We start from the raw sequence: 14,358 nt of genomic DNA, 5'->3' as shown, positions 1-14,358 counted from the left end.
TGTAGTGTAGGATGCACCTGCCCAACCTCCTGTCCCTCCCTCCTGCACTTGGTGTCAGAACTGTGTCCTGCTGAATGGTTCTCCCAGGGTTTCCACCAGTGAAATCCCCTGATGTGAATCCCATTTGCTTCTCGGAGGACCTGGACTAAGGAATGGATTCACCAGAGGACATTATATTTCATAAGAAGGAACATTCTGGGAATGCTGACACTCAGCAGACCCCTTACTATATCAAAAGTAAGAAATTGCATGATTTGGTCATTTGGGTCCCACAAGTCCTCTGTCAAATTTGCTCGTTTGTGTTTAATTTTTTCTTTGTCATTTCTTATGTTGTTTTGTTGTTGTTTTCTTTGAGACAGGCTCTCACTGTGTCGCACAGTCTGGAGTGCAGTGGCACCACCTCAACCCCCTGCAACCTCAAACTCCCTGGCTTAAGTGATCCTCCCACCATAGCCTCCTGAGGAGCTGGGACTACAGGCTTGTGCTACTACACTTGGTCTATTTTTAAAATTTTCTGTAGAGACAGATCTCACCGTGTTGCCACGGCTGATCTCCAACTCCTAGCCTCAAGCAATCCTCTAGCATTGGCCTCCCAAATTTCTGGGATTGCAGGAATGAGCCACCACTCCCGGTCCAAAAAGTTGCTACTTTTTAGTTTTTACTTTTGTCATGGTTGTATGACATTATGTAGATTTTTAAAATTCTGTATCATTAATGTGGGCAATGCTATACAATAAAATGTTTCTTCAACCACAGCTTCTTAAAAATAGAAGTGGCATGAAAATGTTGTGCATTTGTCAAATCTTGAAGAAGTTTCAAATATTTAGGGTAATTCTGACCTCTCATTTTTGTTGACACAATAATCCATAAAAACAAGTAAAGCACCCACTCTGATCTGGAAGGGGTAGGGAGGTGAAAGCATTGATAAGCCAAAGTGACAGCCTCTTTTGTAGACATGATCCTGCCTAAATTTCTCATGCCCCACAAAAGAGGGTCCTGAACTCCCCACTTCTCCAGAGCTCCATGCAGTCCTTGAAGCACTCTCTGGCTGTCTCTGCAAGTGGCTGAACAGCTCCTCCTGGTCTCTGTGGGGCTGCGGAGGCTCCAGGTCCCCTAGGCCCGAAGCTGTTGTGCTTATCAGGTCCCACCAAGGGTGTACCCCACCATGGGTGGTGGAGGAGACCAGGTGTAGCTGCTCCTGCCCCTACCCCTCTCCTGATTGGCCAATCTTAATTGGAGGAAGGAGTAAGCATGAGTGGAGCCATGGAGGTTGGTGCTGGATAGAACAGAAATGAAGACATTTGTCCAATCCCCCAAATTATGGGGATCCCTTTCTGAGTTCTAGCAGCCCTGGGGTAGTCTGATGATTGGATTCTTCCCATGTGTCTTAAACCCTATCATAAGGCAGCCACTGTGCTAGGTGCTGGGTTTACATGTGGGTGATGGCTGTTTCCTGTCTTCCAGGAACTTAGTATCTAGGGACAGAAACAAACACCCATGTGGCTGCTGCTGCTGATGTGATGTCCTCAAGGTGGTTGGGGCTATCAGAGGGCAGAAGAGGGGGTGATTCATTCTGCCTGGGGAGTTGCATGGAGGCTTTTCAGGAGGTGGCATTTCAGACTGTTCTTGTAGGAATAGAAAGAATACAGCGTGTCCAGATGGGAGAAGACAGGGCACCTGGCAGAGGGACAAGCATGAGGAGGAGGCCTGGGAGTGCAAATATCACAGAAGTTTGAGGAGCTGTGAGAAGTCTGCAGTAATGAACCCTCAGTTACTGGGATAGATTCTTTCCACAGGGAGGAGGGAATGTCAGGCGGGATGATAGGCTAGGTGGATGAAGAAACTTCCTTGGAGTCCCTGTCTCCCTCCACAGCAAATCAACCAGGAAATCAATTCACCATTCATACATGTGTGTTATCACACACACACACAGACACGCACACACACATTGGCACACACACTCATAGAAACAAACATAAACACATGCACACATACAGACACAGGCACACACACACACACGTGCATGCACACACACACACACTCACAGACACATCTAGGCACACACACAGACGCACGGGAGAAACTGGGTGTCATCTCGAGAACTGTCATGTCCAGCCAAACCTGCCTACTCTCCTGTCACCTCAGGTGCTGTCTCTCAGCTCTCCAAGGATTTCTGAAGCCATCAAGTAGGATGTCACTGTGTCATCTGAAACAACTTGGCTCTGGGATGAAGCAGCGTCCTGTTTGTTTTCGCTGCAGCAAAAGAGAAACCTCTCCCCTGGGGCAGAACTGCTGGGCCACCAGAGCGCACCCCTCTGCTCTTTGCCCTCAGGGCATCTTGATCTGCAGGATGGGAGGAACTGCCCCAACTCTCCCAAAAAGGAACTCTTTATGGACCCCTCATCCGCCATGATGTCACCGCCTCTTTTGTCCTCTCTCTGGCCCATGGCTGTGGATCCCAGGCTGTGTGCCAAGGAACTCAGCACAAACTCACTGTGAGAAAACACTCTGGGGTTACTGAAATATTTGAAGGAGGAGCAGTCACATCTGCGGGACACCTCAGGAAGTGCTAGTGCAAGGTATTTCACAGTTTCAACCTTAAGACTATGCACCATTGCTTTAGATGTAATTTTACAATCTGTGCTTTCAATAGACGGTGCGATTAAAAAACAAGAACCCCTGTAAAAATCTGTATGAAATAGGAAATGATGGCAACTGTGTCCAGTCGGCTCCCAAGGTTTGAGAAGTTGTTCAGTGCCCAGTAGGTACACATGTCCATTACTAAACACTTGTGATTATTTAGGAATGACACAAACATACTACTTTTTCAATTTATGTGAAATATTTTCTTAAACGGTGATGAAATTGCTACGTCATAAATATATATTGTTTGGTCCTAACTACTTAATAGATACATTCTTGGTTATTTCTTTTGTTTCAGGGTTGTCTTGAAAATGTTACGGAGGCACCTTCTGGGTTTTCCCTGGACCACTGCAGGCCATTTCTCGGGCTCTGCCTCCTGCGGGAAGGCTCACCTCCATGAAGCCAGGACTCACATGTCACCTTCTTAGGAGACCTTTTTGTTCTGACTACTGAGGACCTGGGGCCTCCCCCTCTCTCTCTTCCTTCCCACATCCTTGTTCTCCACCCCCTAAGTCATCTGTCACTTTCCTACATTCTGGAATACACCTGCTCATTATGTTCACCTGCTGTCCCCACTGGAGCAGGGATTTTGTCTGTTTTCCTCAGGGAAGCATTCATGGCACAGCCCATTATCAGTGCTGAGGCTGTACCTACCCTGTGAGTGAATAAATGAAAGGACAGTCATTGGAGTAGGGGCCTCTTTGTTGCCCATTTGTTCACTACACTTTAGATGGTGACTTAGGACATGGCGGAACCAGTGTTTTCTGGGCACAATAAACCAGAATATATTGTGAAGGCGAGAAGCAGAGATAAATGTTAGGAGGAAGAATATGAATTTTCATCAAGGAGTTGAAAAGAGTGAGAAAAAAAAAACAATCAGGAAAGGGGCAAGTTTGTCTTGGTTGTAGATAACCTGGTGGAGAAACACAGCTGTCTGTGATAGAGATTGGGCTCTGTTAGTTTCCTCTGCAATGCGAGACCACCTCCACCACCTGCCCTGTGTCCTCCTCTATCCTGAGGCTGAATGCAGCTCTTGTGCCTTCAGTGCTGAGGAAGCCACAATCTCAGGCCAGAGGAAGGACTGAGGTGGACAGTGAAAAAGGAGGTGGTGGATGCAGAAGGGGAAGCCTGAGGATAAACAAAAAATGTCACTTGAAAATGGGACAAAAAGGAAGGGTATAAAGAACAAGGTGGAAATCATCTGATATTCCATCACACAGTGTTTAATGTTAGGGTTTTGGTGCAATCATATGTAATTTTTATACAATTATGATCATACACCTTAGAATTATTTTAAATCACTAGAGTGTATCTTTTTTTTTTTTTTGAGATAGAGTCTCTCTCTGTCGCCCAGGCTGGAGTGCAGTAGTGCGATCTTGACCCACTGCAGCATCTGCCTCCCGGGTTGGAGCAATTCTCCTGCCTCAGTCTCCTGAGTAGCTGGGATTATAGGCATGTGCCACCACACCAGGCTAATTTTTGTGGTTTTTTTTTTTTTTTTTTTTGTATTTCCAGTAGAAATGGATTTCACCATATTGGCCAGGCTGGTCTCAAACTCCTGACCTTGCGATCCATCCACCTTGGCCTCCCAAAGTGCTGGGATTACAGGTGTGAGCCTGACCAAGAGTGGGTATTTTTAGAGCAGGGATAGAGTTCATAGTGCAGAGCTCTCTCTCGCTCCTGTCAGTTAATTCTTCTTTTATTTTTTGGCCTCATGTGATTTTATTTTACTTATTAATTATTTATTTCAATTCTTATTGTAAAGGGTACACATGCAGGTTTGTCACATGGGTCAATTGTGGGAGGCTGAGGCTTGGGGCCCCAGTGATCCCATCACTCAGCCAGTAAGCATGGTACCCAACAGGTGGTTCTTCAGTCCATGTTGCCCTCCCCACTCCCCTGTCTAGTGATCTTCAGTGTCTCCATCTTTACATTCATGTGTATTCAGTGTTTAGCTCCCACTTGTAAATGGGAACCTGCAGCATGCGGTTTTCTACTTCTGTGTTAGGTCGCTTATGATAATGGCCTCCAGGTCCATCCATGATGCTGGAAAGAATTTGATTTTGTTGTCTTTCATGGCTGCATAGATTTTCATGGTGTGTGTGGACCACATTTTCTTCATTCAATCTGATCTCACACAGTGAAGTCCTCTCACTGTGGGTTCAGGACACAGGAGCGGGAAATAATTTAGCCTGGGAAGGTGTGATGTCATGTGTCAACCTGGAAGGTGATTTGGATGAGATTGATGTTTAAATTGGTGAATGTTGAGTAAAGGAGATTACCGCTGTAACAGAGGTGGGCTTGATCTAATTAGTGGATGTTTTGAAAGATCTAAAAGATTGACCTGTCAAAAAAAAAAAAATTCTCCAGCAGACTGCACCTGCCCCATCAGCTCTCCTGGGTCTCCAGCCAGGTGGCCCACACTGCAGATGGTGGGCTTGCCAGCCACATATTGGTGTGAGGCAATTTCTAATAATAAATCTTTCTGTCTCTCTTTCTGCCTACACACACACACACACACGTGCACACACACACACACAGTTGCTTCTGTTTCTCTAGAGAATCCTAATAAAGGAAGGTATGGCTAACCTAATGAGAGGTGACATTTGTGCCCAACTTTTAAATCATGACTGCCTCTGAGCTGGTGGGAAATGGAATACTTGCCAGAGGATGCGCCAGAACAGAAAGCCTGGAGGCAAGAAGATAGTACCAGGAGTAGGCCAGGAGAGTTTGACCATAGAGGATCAGAGAGGAAGAGATGTCAGGAGGTGAGAAGGGACAGGGAGGATGTATGGGAAATTTCTATTATAGTCATGAGTTTCAGGCAGAAAATCCATGGAAACCTACATACACACACAGACACAGACACACATGCACACACACAATGCACACCACATGCACATACCTACACAGCTAAGACAGCTGGTCTAATCTCGGAATAGTTGCTGAGTCTTTGCTCTGATTCGCCTCCTGCCAGCTCCGGCGTTCAAGTGAGGATCAAGGCCTGTGAACCTGAATGACCCCAGCTCCTGTTTGGACTGAGCTGCTTCATTCTCTAGAAGGGCCTGGGAGTTGCCTCCAGAAGAGGAGAAGGCAGGAGAAGCTGCCCAAAGCAGAGAACAGAGAGTGAGAGGGAAACACCTGGAGGCCCTGGCTTTGGAGGAGAAGGAACCGTAGTGGATTTATTGAGGTACTCATCTCTTTACATCAGTTTCTTAAAAGTATGTTTTTCTTACGTTCCCACTTTCAACTAGTAAAACAAAACAAAACAAACAAAAAAACCAATGTGAAACCACCAAGAATTGCAAAGTATTTGCAAGCAGAATCCAGAGAACTTCTCTGCCTGCACTACTTGAGAGCGAGCTGCCACGCTGATGCCTCATCTTTAATGATGCCACCTCATGCTCCATACTTTAGTGTTCTTCCTACAAACCACGACGCTCTCCTAATAAGCACAATACAATCACCAAAACAGATTTCACATCCATACATTACATCCATCTCATGCTCAGACACTACTCAAGATTCACCAGTTGTTTCGATTATCTTTTACAGACAAGGATCTGATGGATTTAGGCATTTCCTATCTACTCATTTTACTGAAAATATAGATCAGTGTGCTTTCTTTGCCCCATTATTTGATCTCTATATTTTTGAAACTATGTGGAGAGATTTGGATTCATGTGGTACTTCTTATTGTGTGTCTTTCACAAGTCCTCATTAATATATTTGAAAGATTTAACATTTTTTAAATCCAGCATTTGGGTTGCTTAATCTTTTGCTAGTTCAGATGTTCTAGTCTGACATAGAAACAGAAATGTAATACCAACATAGAAAACATACTGCACTTTAGTGGAATATTTTTCTGCTAACTTTATATTATGATGGACATGCTGCCAGCAAGAATAAACAGTTTGAAGGAGACCATGCTCACAGTGCCTTCTTGGGAACATGTTCACCCTTCCAAAAATACACAGTGTTGGTTTATGTTGCTGAAGAAATCCTGGGTCATTTGTCCTGGGAAACCCCTCCATAGTCACTACTCCCCATCTCACAGCCCCTGTCACTAAGGGGCAGGTTTTTCCCTGCGCACCCAGCCCTGGCCCTGAAGCCTGTACCAACCATTTCCTTGATGTACCACATCAGAGAGCTTCCCACATCACCTTGAAGTGGCACCCATAACTCTGAATGTGACTGTCCATGGCCTGTGCCATCCATTCCTGGTGAGCTCAATGGTAAGCATGAAATTCCAGCAGCAGCTCACCCGCCCCCATGTGCCACCATATCCCTGGTCTCTGAGTCCACTCTGCTCCAGACAGAGCCATCAGCTGGCTCAGGATCTGGAGTGTGATGGAGGTGGGATGGCAGGGGCATCAGCCCAGGGCCCGGCCAGGAATCCTATGTGTCCAAGGGGTTTGGGCTCTTTCTTTTCTTTTTTTTTTTTTTGAGGCGGAGTCTCGCTCTGTCGCCCAGGCTGGAGTGCAGTGGCGCGATCTCGGCTCACTGCAAGCTCTGCCTCCCGGGTTCACGCCATTCTCCTGCCTCAGCCTCCCGAGTAGCTGGGACTACAGGCACCCGCCACCTCGCCCGGCTAATTTTTTGTATTTTTTTAGTAGAGACGGGGTTTCACTGTGTTAGCCAGGATGGTCTCGATCTCCTGACCTCGTGATCCGCCCGTCTCGGCCTCCCAAAGTGCTGGGATTACAGGCTTGAGCCACCGCGCCCGGCCTGGTTTGGGCTCTTTCTAAACCTCGTTCTGGACACTCTCTTCTCTTCACTTTCCACATTACTTGCTGGTACCTGAACTGGTTTCTCTGGAATGAAGCCCTGAACTTCTGCCATAGGAATTGAGTGTGCCCAGGAACTCAAAACCCCCTCCTCTTGGGATTACCTCAGATCGCTTTCTTCTGAGCCTCCTCCAGGGATACCCACTTGAGATCCCCATTTCTCTTTCTTCTGTTACCTCCTGCACTTGGCTCCAGGGTGCTGTCCATGCCCATCAAGAAGTCCCCAAGTCATCTTGTGCAGTCTCCTATTGAAATGTAATGGAAGGACATGGTCACATCCTTGACATTCTCCCACTTTTCTTTCATCTTTCTGGCTCCAGGATGAACCGTTGTCCACATTCTGTTCTCTGAGTCAAAGAGGAGGAAGACCTGTCCATCGAAACCGAACTGCCAAGATCCACTGCTGTGTCCTTCGGCTTTTTGCTCACAAGACATCCGGGCCTGCAGGGTGAGGGGTTCTGCCCCCATCAGAGAGAGATCAGCTCTGGTCTTGACAAATTTTGCACCCCTATCCTGTTCCCCTTACAATTTCCTGGCCTTACTCTCTCTGCCACATCTTAGCCTTGCCTCTAGACCTCTTGAGGGGTAAGATGACCTTCCTATTTGTAATTTTTTTTTTTTTTTGAGACAAAGTCTTACTCTGTTGCCCAGGCTGGAATGCAGTGGCACAACCTCAGCTCACTGCAGCCTCTGCCTCCTGGGTTCAAGCGATCCTCCTGCCTCAGCTTCCCAAGTAGCTAGGATTACAGGTGTGCGCCGCCACACCTGGCTAATTTTTGCATTTTTAGTAGAGACAGGGTTTCACCATGTTGATTAGTCTTGTCTCAAATTCCTGACCTTGTGATCGGCCCACCTCAGCCTCCCAAAGTGCTGAGATTACAGGCGTGAGCCACGGTGCCCAGCCCCCATTTGTATTTTTACGTGAAAACTATAAATGCCTCCAACCTACCACTGTACCTGCTCCCTCCTGTCCTGGACCATCTGAAACTTACCCCTGGGTGTGTAATTCTCCAGCTGAATGTCAAGCAGTTGCTCTGTGAGCATGTCCACCACCTCTCTCAGTACTGGGTTCTGTGCTTTCCAGGCCTTTGTGACATTTAGTTTCTTCCCCAGGGGACTGACGGGTGTGACTGTCTTGTTGCCACAGTCATAGTGAAGAAAAGTCTTTTTATCCACCTGGCCTTCAACCGCACACCACTGTGGTCCAGGTCTAAATTTAGGGATGATGGTGATATCATAGCATAGAGAGTGAGGGTCTGTGGAGAAAGGCAGGTGAGGGGTGGGTGGGGAGAAAAAGACCCCTAGTTAGCCCTCCTTCACACTGTGACAATAAGAGGACACCTCTGGAGGGCTGGGCTGGCCCAGGAAGGAGTGTTCCTTCAGAACTGTGGTGTCCACAAGTTTAAGGCAAGTGCTCACCCTTTGCATGAGGACAAGGAGGAGGAGGAGGAGGAAGAGGAGGAGGAGGAGGAGGAAGAGGAGGAGGAAGAGGAGGAGGAGGAGGAAGAGGAGGAGGAGGAGGAGGAAGAGGAGGAGGAAGAGGAGGAGGTCTCTGCCCGCTGAGAAACCACATGCCCCCAGACATGTCCCACTGCCCCTCTGTCCACATCGGTCAACACATGAGAGGTGCCAGGCCTGCTAGGGGAGGAAGGGCCTGGATGGCAGAGGATCTTCAGCAGCAGCCCACGTAGACTGTGGGACGTGGGAGAGGGTGTGGGTCCATCCCTGAAGGTGCTGGTGCATGGTAGGATGGAGTGAGGATGGAACCCCGCTGGATAAAGAAGAATTAATTATCATGGTCACAGGATTTAACATGTTGGCAAAGCCCCTGGTGATGGTGCTTATCTGCTATGAGGATGCCTTCCTGAAACATTGGGCAAAGGGATGGTCCACACAGCAAGAAATAGAAAATCTGAATATCTAAGGCCAGTAGCAGAGGGAGGGAACACAGATTCAGAGAAGTGCCCATGTCAGAGGGATCTGTGTGTGAAAATTCAGAACAATTTCCATCCACTGTGCTCATGGGAAGCCTGGAGGACTCCTGTTTACCTGGCGTATAAAGAAGGTCCCATGAGAAGGCACCAGAATGGGATGAAGCTCGGGATGCCTATTGCTGAAGGCCAGGGTTGGGGGTAGGAGATGTTGTTCCTAAAATGAACTCCCAGTAGTAATGGGATGAAAAATCCTGAAATAACAGATTCCAGGTGGAGGCTGTGAACTGTCAGAAGCAAGGAGTGTGCAATGATGGAATTGATTAGAGAAGTCACAATGCCAGCTAGTGACCTCAGCCATACAAAGCTTTGCCCATGGCTCATACAACAAAGGGGTCCAAGATCCAAAAGAGATGGAAACCCAACCCAGGTACTGCTGGATTTAAATAATCACAACAAACACAGATAAAATAAATGATGGATGACCAGGAGGCTGAAAGCAGCCACTCCATCAAGAACAAGGCTGCTTTGCCCAATTTGCAGAATTAAGTCACTTCTCAGACCATGAACCCATGACTAGAAGAAGACACCAGTTTCCAGTGAGGAAGGACCCTTTAACCCCACTGCAAGTGGAATGATTCTTTTTGACCTTCTCCAAATATATTTATGGCCACTAGAGTTTGCTGTGAAGGGCAATTTTGTAAACATGTAAAGGTGTGCAGGGAATATATTCTCCATTGTGACTACTCAGTGCTGCTGGTGTAGCTCAAAAGCAGCCATAGACAATCCATGAATGATGACCGAGGCTGGACCTGCCTTAAGTGCCCAGTGACCCAAGGCCCCCTAAGATCCTAGAGGTACATGTGGTTACAATGTGTAATTGGTGAATCACAACAGAGATTCCATGTGAATGTTCAGAGGCAAGGCAATGCCACGCACAGCAGGGAAATCTTCACACATTAAAAAGTGGCTCGTGTAGAGTACCGTGCCTTGGCAGAGATGGCCTTTAGCCATAAGAGGGCAGTGACCATGTAGCCTCAGAGCTGTCCATTACAGATGCGCTCCTCACCCTCTAGGTCATTAAGAAGATAGGCCCAGCAGTGAGAAGAGGCATGTGGTTCTCCTGGGATGGGCAGGAGTAGGGCCACAGGGAACCAAGAAGCTGCACAAGAAATTGGCCCCAATCCCCAGGACACCACATGGCTGCACCCTCTCACCCTCAGATCACAACTGAGGCTTCAGGGAGGGTCCCTGATGGCCCTGGTGGACCACAGATACCACTCAGCAGCAAAAGAAGGGAGAGTAGACCCCGAACCATGGGAACCTGACTCCCATCACATCCACACCACCCAGAAGCCACAGGCAGGGCAGAACTGGTTCTGACTTTTGGAGTTGCACCTGAGACCCCATCTGGAGATGCCACCCTAGGGGATGGTCCATCCACTGTTGTGTCACTCTGTGTATACTCATCTGGGGTCAGTAACGTAGGATAGTGTCCAATTCTGTTCCCTCTTTTATTTTCAGGTTGTCCTGGCCTGCTGTTGCTCTACAAACGGATAGGACTTGACACAGAGACAGAGAACCCATGCCCTGAAAAGACCAAAGTGTCTCCTGCCTTCCTTTTCTAGAAAGGGTTTGCCACCTCCAGCCTACCATGCTATATGACGCTGGCTCCTGAATAGGAAGAATAGGCAGGTCTTGGTCCAAGGGCAGAAGTGGGTGTCTCTACTCACCTGCATTCCCATGGTCATCCTGTGGGGAATGGTACTTCCCATTCCCCCTGCACAGGTTCTGGGGTGTGTGGGTGTGTATTCAGCAAGGGGGAGAAGGTGCCAGTTGGTGGGAGAGGTGGTGAGAACACCCTCATGGATGGGGAGGTGAGGGAGGCCTGTGGGGTGAGAGGGCTGGGCTGAGATTGAAGGTAAAAGGATGTGACCTGTTTGGTGGCAGTGGGTGGTGAGGCGATTGGGAGGGAAGTGTCTGGTGAGCCCCTGGTTGCAGGTGAGTGCAGCAAAGTGCAGGGCAAAGTTTAAGGGCAGGGAGCCCTGGAAGTGCTGGAGGGTTTGTGTGGTGGAGGGCCAGTGAGAAGACAGCATCTCTGTTTGTCTGGGATGTCTGTGCTCCCGTTTCTGCGAGATCCCCTCCCTCACCTCTGGTCATGCCTGTGTCCTGGTAGCTCAGGCTCCTTCTGCCCTAGGGCACGGTGGAGGTGCCAGCCTCACCAGAGAGTCCCACCTGTGCCCTCTGGCCCCCTCCGAAACTCTCATCCCTCCCATCCTCCTGCTATTATAGGAAATAAGAAAGAAAGAAATTCAGGTAGACAGGGTAAAGAGAGTCCCCAGCAAAAAACTTTCCTTCTAACAAAAAGCAGCTCAGAAACTGCTCCCTTTCTAACCTCAAGCAGTTTAAAGAAATCACTTGTCTTCTAACAAAGAGCAGCCTAGAAGATCAGGCTGTAAAACACAGATAAGCAGCTTAGGCACAGAAGGAGGAACTACCTGGATAATGATCGAACTTCACATACATAGGATGGGTCCCTGCAAAAACAGTGGGGCTCAGTGAGCATATTCCTGTCCATTTCCCTTCTTCCTTTTTTTTAAATTTTTGTTTGTTTGTTTGCTTTTTGTTTTTTGTTTTTATTCTTTTTTTGACGGAGTCTTGCCCTTGTCGCCCAGGCTGGAGTGCAATGGCCTGATCTCAGCTCATCCCACAACCTCTGTCTCCCGGGTTCAAGTGATTTTCCTGCCTCGGCCTCCCAAGTAGGTGGGATTACAGGCGAACGTGACCACGGCCAGCTAATTTTTGTATTTTTAGTAGAGACGGGGTTTCGCCATGTTGGCCAGGCTGATCTCGAACTCCTAACTTCAGTTGATCCACCCCCCTCGGCTTCCCAAAGTTCTGGGATTACAAAGGTGAACCATGGCGCCTGGCCCCTGTCCGTTTCTTTAGGCACACTGAGATAGGGAAGCCGGAAGCGTGCACAGGGTGGGGATGCCTGCAGCTGCAAGAAGGTGCCTGGGAACAGGCACAGAAACTCACCATCCCCTTTTATCACAGGCAGGTAAGTAGCGCAGAGCCGCACAAAGAGCTTGCCTGCATGATTAAGAATGGGGTGGGGGCTGCTAGTGACTGCCCTATTCAGGTGGCACATCTGGTCCTAACCGGCTCTTCGGGCCACATGGGCCTCTCTGTGACAGAGAGCTGTTCTTTCCTTTCGCCTATTAAACTCCTGCTCCTATCTCACTCTGTGGGTGTTCGTCCCGATCCTTGATTTCCTTGGCCGCCAGACCAAGAATTTTGGCATTTATCCCAGACAACGAGCTGTTTTACTGCGCTTAGTTTCTGACCTCGCTTATGCCACTCTGTTTTCTCAGGCAGGGAGAATCAACCCCAGGGACGCGACAGAGGCAGAAGGAGCCTTGCCCGGGGAATTGAGAAGGGCGCGGCGCGGTCACAAAGATCCGTCCTCCGCGACGCCCTCTCCTCTTTCTCCGACCCATTACTGGAACTCACCGTCCCGCGCGGTCCAGGGACAGTTCCGCAGCAGAAGCAGAGCCAGGATGCAATGAAGGAACGTGGGGCCCTCAGCCAGCGCCTTTGGTACCGGGACTTGGCGACGGAATGCAGAGGACACCGCTGTTCACCGCGCGGGGGAAACGTCTGAGCCTACCGCTGAGCGGTCCCGGGCTTTGGTCTCCTGGGTGGAGCCGAAGCGCGGAGAAACTCCATGAAGTTTCACTCCGCCTTTCTTCTGCTTCCCATCTTTCCCAGGAGATCATTTCACTTCATTGTTTTGCAAATATTTCCTCCCCCTTGAGCGCTGCTTCTTTATGTTCTTAAATGCGTGTCTCACAAAGAGCAAGGATTGGGTTTTCTACTTTTGCTGTGTTCGTTTTTGTGTGTCTGTGGGTGGTAAAATAGGGTCGGGGTCGCTCTAAAGTCATTTTTGTCTCTTGCGCGCCTCAGGGAGGATATTAAAGGCATTTGCGGATTTCAGCTGCAAAAGGCTTTCGTCAAAGTTCGTTGCGGGTGGTTTCAGTTTCGCCCCGCCTAGTCCCTCCCGGTTCCGCGCGCTCCTCCCGTGGCGCCTGCATCGCTCGAGCTCGGGCCGGGTCCTGCCTGAGTGATGCCCCACAGGTGGCGCCCGGCTGCCACCGATGTCCCACCGGGAGGTACTAGGCGCCTGGCGGGTACCTGCGGGGCGGAACCGCCTTTGGAAGACGTGTGAGGACTCCACCCATCGCCTCAGGAGACAATGTTTGTCTCCGGGCTTGAGGAAATGGGAAATCAGAGACAGCTGATGGTTTCCTCCTACAGCCTGGTGCGGGGGGCTGGGAGGACTTTACACGGGGCTGCTGCGGAGAAGTGACCTTACAGCTGGGGTCCTTGGGGCTCCCACAGCGAGGCTCCAGCGCGGATCCCCTGCCTGACTGCTTGAGGCTGCTGGTGGGCGGCGCCCTCGCAGGGGGTAGTTCTGTGCCCCGGTTCCTTATCTGTGTTTTACTGATCTTCTAGGATACTCTTCGTTAGAAGACAAGTGATTTCTTTGAACTGCTTGAGGTTAGAAAGGGAGCAATTTCTGAGCTGCTTTTTGATAGAAGGAAAATTTTTTGCCTGGGGCTCTTTTTACCCTATCTACCTGATAAGTTCTTTCTTATCTCCTATAACAGCAGGAGGATGGGAGGGACGAGAGGATTGGAGGGCCCCCCACCCCGGAGGGCACAGCGGGACTCTCTGGTGAGGCCGGCACCTCCACTGCGCCCTGGGGCGGAAGCAGCCTGAACTACCAGGACATAGGCATGACCAAAGGTGAGGTTGGGGATCTCGCGGAAACGCCAGCACAGACATCCCAGACAAACAGAGATGCTCTGTTCTCACCGGCCCTCCACCACACAAACCCTCCAGCATTTCCAGGGCTCCCTGCCTTTGAACTTCCCCCTGTACTTTGGGTCCACGGGTCTGGCCAGGAGCTTCTTTTCGTCCCCTCCCCGACCCCG

The 14,358-nt window shown here is 49.3% G+C and overlaps 1 protein-coding gene and 1 pseudogene across 1 annotated transcript in view; both read right to left on the bottom strand.

Moving 5' to 3' along the window:
- LOC112623571 (UL16-binding protein 3-like) overlaps positions 1 to 14,358 on the bottom strand; it is a 170,391-nt gene that overhangs the window by 28,816 nt on the left and 127,217 nt on the right. The gene's annotated exons all lie outside the window — the stretch shown is intronic.
- LOC112622135 lies at positions 7,536 to 14,269 on the bottom strand (annotated as a pseudogene).

Source organism: Theropithecus gelada, chromosome 4 (genome assembly GCF_003255815.1).
Source record: "Theropithecus gelada isolate Dixy chromosome 4, Tgel_1.0, whole genome shotgun sequence".
Classification (NCBI taxonomy): Eukaryota; Metazoa; Chordata; class Mammalia; order Primates; family Cercopithecidae; genus Theropithecus; species Theropithecus gelada.
This window is presented reverse-complemented; position numbering and strand designations above follow the sequence as displayed.